Genomic DNA, 7,708 nt, shown 5'->3' with positions numbered 1-7,708 from the left:
GAGTCAGCAGTTTACAAAATGAATTATGTGTCACGATAATTTCATTACGTGGACGAAATGCATAACAGAATCACGAAATCAGTTTTGTGACATGCTACAATACATTTCGTGAGTCAGCAGTTTACGGAATGAATTATGTGTCACGATACTTTCATTACGTGGACGAAATGCATAAGAGAATCACGAAATCAGTTTTGTGACCTGCTACAGTACATTTCGTGAGTCAGCAGTTTACGTAATGAATTATGTGTCACGATAATTTCATTACGTGGACGAAATGCATAACAGAATCACGAAATCAGTTTTGTGACCTGCTACAATACATTTCGTGAGTCAGCAGTTTACGGAATGAATTATGTGTCACGTAATTAGTAACTTGATAACTTACGAAATGCATTCAGTGGACGAAATGCTTTACTGAATCACGACATTAGTTTCATGACCTGCTGCAATACATTTCGTGAATCAGCAATTTACGGAATTAATTATTTGTCACGTAATAGTAATTTGGTAACTTACGAAATGCATTCAGTGACATTGCTTGCATTTCGTGGACGAAAGGCTTTTTATAGAATCACAAAATCAGTTTCGTTACTTTGTGACCCAAGAAATTCAACTTCGCATTGGCATATTTTCAATGACCAGTAGGTGGCACTGTGACACAAAGGACGGTCCGTGTAACAGAATTCACATTAAATATATAAAAATACCGGTAGGCTTAAAAATCCGTTATCCATTCTTTAGGACGGCACAGTAAATGGGTTATTGTTGCTTATTTTGATTTTTCAATTGAGCACAGTTACGGTTTTCTGTTCAGAAGTTAAAAATTGAAATGATGCGTCAATTTTCTAATTTTCCTTTTTTGTGCTTGTGGTTGGAGTGAACCACGAGCCGGGGGGAGAACACCATCTAGCTAAGCCAGGCTTGATGGTGGAGCGCCGCCTGAAGTTGTTCGTGATTTTGACTTTAGAGATTAATAACTAAAACTTCGCCGATTTTTGGGAGATGGCACGTTAAACATAACTTTTAGCCTATGTTGAACATATCTACAGTAGGCCTATATTTGAAAACCATGGGCATGCCATATCATAGCAAATAATTCCCCAAGCACTGTTTGACATGGTACATGTCTTAACACTTTACGCTAGACTAGGTTTCGGCTAAACAAAGACACAACAGTAGGCCTAATTTATCAGTTTATCCATTTATTAATTTCAACAGCAAATAGCCTACATATTGCTGTAGGTTACTACGGCTCAAGTCCATAATGCTCATGTAGGTCTCCAAAGCTTCCCAGAACATAGGCCTAGAACACGTACTCATGCGTTTTAGGATGCAGCAATGTCTCCCTCTGCATCTGAAGTTATGATCTCGAGCTGACATAATCAATCTTGATGCAAGGTGAACTGTGTTTGATAGCCCTCAATCTCTACATCCGCTGATAAAATGTGATCACCAACACGCCCCCCCCCCCCTCCACGATTGTAGTTCAGCCCAACAAAAACAGTAAAAAAAAGGCAAATATCCAATATTAACTGAATTTTACTTTTGTTTCCAATTTTTTCTTTATCTTGAGTGACTAATGACACGTTTACAAAATAGCAGCAATGATCTATTTGCTGACCAGTTAAAAAAAAAATTAAAATTGGATTATTGAACACATTTTTTATTTGGATCAGATGGATGGAGCAAATAAAACAAAGCACTGCAAAGCGTTACACGGACCCAGTCCACAAAGCTTTTCCCTTTCATTGCTGTATTGGCTGTACAAATGTGCTAATGTTCTGTAGACTTTACTGGATTGCATATGTTACAAATAAACACGTGAACTATTTCTTAGGAAATTGAACTACCGGTATTAATTATGTAATTGCTGTATAATTTAGGCTATTATTGTGAACGCATCAAAGGTCATAGTTCACCCATTGGCGCCAAATATTTTACTATATAGGTGGGGTGCGCGCTATTTCATTACCAGGTAGCAGCTAGTAAAAATATAGTGTGGCATGACAAGCCATGTTGCTCCCAACATCGCTATCCAGCAAGTCATTGCTAACCTCAATGTCTTGCTGGAGTCATTGTCCAGCAGTGGCGTTGCCGCAAGTGGTGGTGACGTTACTACAGACCCATCGCCCGCACCATTATCTCCATTGGGTCGGCAGCTGCGGAATGACGACGTTAACGTTAACGTTAATCCCGGACCCAGTGGTCAGCATGCTATGGTAAGTTACACTTTTGTTGCAATCAAATGTAATAGTGCTGTGTTGTATTTTAGTTATTTGGATAAGTATAACAATATATTAACAATAGAACCACAAGAACAAATGAATGTATTTAAAATGGATTTTTACATCAAAGTTTAGACGCACAATAACGTTATTTATTTTAGGCTAGCAGCTAACACTCCTCTAAGTTAACGTTGCACAACTCATTAGAGACCACATAGTCTGGAATTGTATTTGTGAATAATAATAGGCTAATAATAGCAATTACAAAAAAAGCTGCATTGCATACACTTGGGGGGAAATTAAAGTACAAATGTAAAGGCCCATTCACACCAAGAATGATAACGATAACTATAAATAAATATCGTTCTTGTTGATATGAATGACGACGTTCACACAAACTATAATGATAACGACATGAAGAACGATATCGTTGGGGATCACTTTCAGAGGGATTTTCACAACGATAAAATGCTAATAGCCAATCAGAACCCATCGAATTTTAGCCTCGCATTCATTAACACAAGGAGAGACTTTGTTTATCGTTGTTCAGTGTGAACGCTTTTATCGTTATGGATATAGTTATCATTATCGTTATCATCGTTCTTGGTGTGAATGGGCCTTAAGTTCGGTGTGATATTGACCTAAAGTGTGTTGAAACATGATACCGAGTGTGAACTTTCGTCTCATAGCTCATCTCGGCTTGTCCCCTGCACTCCGAAATCTGGCGCTAGATAGCCGATGCTACCAAAAGGTTTTAGATGGGGCTGCCTCCTGCATCGGACTAGCCATGCAAATAAATCACTGTTTTACACAATTTACGAGGCTCAAAGTAGCTCCACACTTCATTGGTAGACTTACGACTGAAAAAGCACTGGTAACGTTAGTTTATTTACAAGACAATTTATACAGAAAGTACTTTCAGGAAGTTTACCTTTCACCGTTATCTTGAATTTAGTAACGATAAGTCTAGCGACAAGTATGAATGAACAGGTATGATAAGGGATCAAATTCCAAAATGCATGGATTCCAGTTGCTTCCAGTAGCAGCAACCAACTTTTCTGCCTTTATTGAAGTCAGAGCTACCTATTAAGCTTAATAAAACGAATCACAGTAAACAACATGTACACAATTAAATTCTACCTTGCATGTTTTAACACTAACGTAAATGTGCAAAAATACTGTTTTTCCACAGAGACTTCCTACATTGCCATCAATATTTGGTGGCAGGGGGTCAAACTTGGGTAATGTTAGGAGAAGGAGGACCCCGGCAGGAAGGGAACGGGTTGTCTCCAAAGACGTAATTTGCCTTCCAAAAAACTTGTCAGTCAATGGCAAATGGAAAGTGCCCAGAGGAGAAGAACGAGAAAGGCTGTCTCTACTAGGTTTGATTGGGAAAATGCACTTAAATTCCACATGGTCCCCAGGGGAGGTCATTGCTGAGATCAGATCCCTTTTCGAAGACAAATTTGATCATATAGATGAAGTTGAATTTACATTTCTTCAGGTAAGAACATTACACTTTCTTTGACCAAAAGATACAAGGTGTGATTTTGGCAGCATCTTATTTAAAGATTTATAGATCAGAAAATAACACTGGTTTATTTAATTTCACTTCACCAAAGACATTTCACTTCACCGCGGAGGTCTTGCCTATTTCTGAGTCTCTACCTTGACGTAGCTTCCCACTACCTATATCGCCACCAAACTCGGACCCACAGTCTTTATTGGATAGATAGATAGATACTTTATTGATCCTCAAGGGGAAATTCATTGTGTTTCAATTTACAGTCTGCATTTTTTCCTGTAGTGTCTACCAGGTGCACGTTTCCTAATGATTCCCCGAACCACCTCCAGTTTTGTGTGGAATGGGAAAGAAGTCCTCAGTCTCTGTGGTCAAGGGGGACTCTATGTTTCAACAGAAAGCGATATGCGAGTAGTTGAGGTACATGAATCCAAATTCTTCATAAATTGGCTGTTGTTATGCCATCTCTGTAAAGTGGACTTACTTGCTTTTATATATATTTTATATATATATATATATATATATGTGTGTGTGTGTATGTATGTATATATGTATTTCTTTTTTTTTTTGATGAAGATTGAACTGCCAGATGACACCAGCACAGGCAGCATTTCTCCTCCAAGAACACGACGCAGAGGTACATAATTAACAATATTGACATTGTAATACATAATTTGTGGTTAGCAATTCTAGTTGAAAATTGTGTGTATGCGTGCAAGGTACCACAAAATGCATTAAAGGCGCAGTCAGCGATTTCAAGGCCATAACATTTTTGTTACATTCAGCATTCATCTCCTCACGACCGCTAGCTCTCTGGGAATACTGAAGGTAGGGGTAAGCAACCCTTCTGGCATGTTTGATTTGCTTTTTGGTTAAAATATAACATACGTTCTTTTTTTTGCACAAAAGCGTCTGATAATACATTTAAATAAAAACAAACAAATGCAACTTCCTGCGAAATCTCAGACTGCACCTTTCAGGCTAAATGTATTTTGAGATTGCTGAGCCAAACTCAACATGACATTGATGTAAGCAGAATTCTGACTATGGTTTCATTAAACCTGTCATTGGCCTTTACAATACACAAGCACTGTTTTTAAACATATTTGCTACTTGCATTGTACCCCCAATGTTCCATTTGTAATTTTTTTTAAAAATTTTTAAATGTCCTTACACAGTGGAGGTGACACCAACTGAAGACCTGACTGCAATAGAACCACAAGAAGTGGTTCCCCTGCAAAGACAAAACAATTCCATTCAGTTTGCTGATTTTGTGTAAGTGTTTTTTTTTTTCATAATACATACCTGCAAACTAGTCACCTTTCGGCGAAAATCGCTGTTTTTGAATCAAAATATGTCATTCACGTGAATCGTGTAGATCCGAAGAGGGGGATCAACTTCCCATAGTCTGGAGTGAGACTATCGTCGATTTCATGCGAGATTTATAGACAAGTGATTGGCCTCTCTGTGCTATTTCTGAAGACCTACCTATCAGTTGTTTCTGAGGGCGGGCTTTCTCTCACTTTCTGTTATGCATAGCCTGCCTGCTATGGCTATGGCCTGCAGCACCGATATGACCAAGAAAAAAAGACAAAAATGAGAGCTAACAAACACGGGCCACATGCTACACTCTCTCTGACTATAAACTCAAGGTAAAATATCATATTGTTAGGATACTTTTCTCTTGCCCTCGGTGGGTTAAATGAAAGACTTGCTGAGGTGAGGTTAACAAGTGTTTACTCGCAAATTCACGTTCCCGCAGCTGGCCGTTTTGAATTGCTTTGCGAAACAAAACGACTCTACACTGAGTGCGATTGTGAACTTAGCTCGGCTTAATAGTTTAATATTGTCTTGGAAAGTTATTGCTTGTTCACGAGTTATTTCATTTAGCATATTTTTCATGTGTCGATGATGGTTAGACATGATGTTCTCAGGGAGCGCAGACCTTTCCAAGGCCAAATGTAGTTATTTGCAACAAATCTGAAAGTGGACCTAGCAAAATATTTTGACTTGCTCAGTGATAGGTGTGTAATTTGTTTGTTTTCTGTGTAGCATATAGATCATAATTCTTGATAATTAGCGCGCAAACAAGCGAGAGCTAGGCTTCTAGAGTAGACTGACATAACGCACCTATTGCTGAGACCCGCCCCTTGGTTGGAATGTGATCATTGCAGCCTCAGTAGACACGAGAAGAGCAGAAAGACACCAACATAACATGAGGGATAGATGAATTTAATTTAATGGATTGAAAAGAGGTACTAATAAACCAGACATGCTAGAATAGAGACCAGAAAATGGATATCCATAGTCCCTTTATATCAACACCAGTGATTTTTATAGATAAGGATTAGGCTTTAAAACGGATTGTCGACATGTATGTTGTTTGGTCTGTTTTTGGCTGCATACATGAAGGCCAAAGTGGGCAATGTGTTTTCCCTGGTTTGAGGTAATACTGACATTTCTTCAAGGATGGCAGGTCTGATAATGTCTTCTCCATCATTAAGTTATTCAATTAGGCTAAACATGGCCTTAACTCAAAACAGCTGGTAGGCCTACTGTTAGGACTATGTCATTTTAAAATGTAAAAGTGTCAAATACAGCCATATTTGAATTCTGCTTACTGCACGTTTATTATAATATAATATTCAATATTCAATATTCATTATTGCAGGTCTACCTATGTGCATGTAATGGAAATAGTTAAAATGTAAAATCTTTTTCAAATCTTCTGGGGGGGTGGATTTCTCTTTCGGAAATATGTCACCTTTTTCAGCCCATCTGAGTTTGCAGGTATGATAATAGGAAGACAGGAGCACAGTGTGTAAAGAATAGCCTAGTAAAGCAACTGTAGGCCTATATACCTTATACCTTTAGTCTACATAGCCTAGGCTATAGCCTATTTGTTACTGTTCATGGTGGCTTTTGCTGAGAAACATAGTTTGCAACAACACACACTGAACTTGAATCAAACATTCTTTAGAACACAGCTGATCAACCAGTTCCAGTAGTTGCACAGTGATATGAAAGATCTGAATTAGAAGCACGAACTCCGTTGCCATTGACAGCGGTCATTATTTTTTTCAGAGGTCCTTTAGTCGAAAATAATGACCGCTAGAACTTTGTGAAATCCCATTTGAGTCAATGGAGCGCAATGGAGCATTCTACTTGCATTGTGAAGAGCCGTGTAATAATTGTCATTAATAAATGTCTGAAATGTCTGAATTAATGTCTGACCCCCCTCCCCCCATGGTTTTGTTGCTTGAATTTTAATTTTGCTTTGTTTTAATGTGTTAGATTTATTTCAGATGATGATGATGAGATTCAGGAGGCAATTTTGGAGAGCATTCATTCAGAGGATTCACAGATTCCAGCTTTCATTAGGTATGGATCTGTTGTGGGTAATTGATTGTAATAAGGTAACATAAGGTAAGGTAATAACAAAAATATACAATGTCTTTTTCTGTTGTTACAGACCAGAAGAGAATTTGTCACCTGAAGAAATTGCAGGCATCCTTTCTGCCCACAGTGAAAAAGTGGTGGTCCCTCCAGAAAGAAAGATTTTAGGAAGTAGGAAGGCTGTGTGGAGTACTGCCATAGAGCAGTTTAGAAGGCGCACCTTCACAAATAAGAAAGGCCTAATTAATGTAACTTTTGCGTGTGATGAGAGGGAGGAGGACGCCATTGATGACGGAGGACCAAGACGGGAGTTTTTGAGACTCCTTGGAAAGGCCATTTTTGAAGAGAGTGGAGGATTCCAAGGTAGCTATAGTCATTCAGCATTTTCAGAGTATTAAACCAGTATTTCCTCTACGTTGATTTTAGCATGGCAACCCACCATGCCAAAATTAACACCGCCACGGTATCAGAATCAGGGCAGACGCACAATGTAGTTGTGGTTTCTTTTTAAATAATCCTGCCGACGTGTCCTCCCCCGCTATAAAATATATTGATTTTATAG

This window comes from Alosa pseudoharengus, unplaced genomic scaffold (assembly GCF_046254945.1).
Source record: "Alosa pseudoharengus isolate Yale_2024_CS ecotype anadromous, Long Island Sound unplaced genomic scaffold, YU_APseudo_1.1 YU_APseudo_1.1_scf_13, whole genome shotgun sequence".
In the NCBI taxonomy this organism is placed as follows: domain Eukaryota; kingdom Metazoa; phylum Chordata; class Actinopteri; order Clupeiformes; family Clupeidae; genus Alosa; species Alosa pseudoharengus.
This window is presented reverse-complemented; position numbering follows the sequence as displayed.